The sequence below is a fragment of the Martes martes genome (assembly GCF_963455335.1).
Source record: "Martes martes genome assembly, chromosome: 1".
Classification (NCBI taxonomy): domain Eukaryota; kingdom Metazoa; phylum Chordata; class Mammalia; order Carnivora; family Mustelidae; genus Martes; species Martes martes.
In genome coordinates, this window is record NC_137888.1 from 101,250,120 (window position 1) to 101,250,993 (window position 874).

The following is an 874-nucleotide window of genomic DNA, read 5'->3' on the forward strand; positions in this document are numbered from 1 at the left end:
GATGTGTCTTTTTTTTTTTTAAACATTACTGATGTATGACATGTATAACAAATGCAAACAAGAGTATAACTCAAAAGAATTATCACAGTATAAACACATTTTGTAATCACCACCAAGGTGAAAAAAACAAGGGTATCAGACAGGCTCAAAAATGCATGATGGCACTCGGGGCTTGATCCTGGTGCCCTGGGATCATGACTTGAGCCGAAGGCAGACATTTAACCGACTGAGTCACCCAGGTGCCCCAAGACAAGATGAATTTTGACAACATACTAAGTGAAAGAAGTCAATCACAAAAGACCACATAAGGTATGGTCCCATTTATATTAAATGTCTAGAATAGGCAAATGTATAGAGACAGAAAGCATATTATTATTTGCCAAGGGTTGGGAAAGGGGCAAAGGGTAATGACTGGTAATGTATATGAGATTTTTTGTGGGGAGGTAGTGATAAAAGGTTCTAAAATTTTATTTTGGTCATGGTCACACAACTCTGTGAATATACTAAAAATTGAATTGTATATTTTAAGTGAGCAGATTTTATAGTATATAAATTATATCTTAATAAAGGTGAGAAAAGGGGAGCCTGGTGGCTCAGTTGGTTAAGCGTCTGCCGTTGGCTGAGATCATGATCCCCAGGGTCCTGGGATCAGGCCCTGCATTGGGCTCCCTCCCTGCTCAGTGGGGAGACTGCTTCTCCCTCTCCCTCTGCCCCTCCTCCTGCTTGTGTACTCTCTCTCTCTGTCAAACATATAAAATCTTCAAAAAAATGAATAAATAAATAAAGGTGAAAAAAATAATCTGGGAACCAAATGCCACAAAAAAAATTTTTAAAAAGTGTGATGGCAAGTGTAATGTATTTTTACTGTCACAGC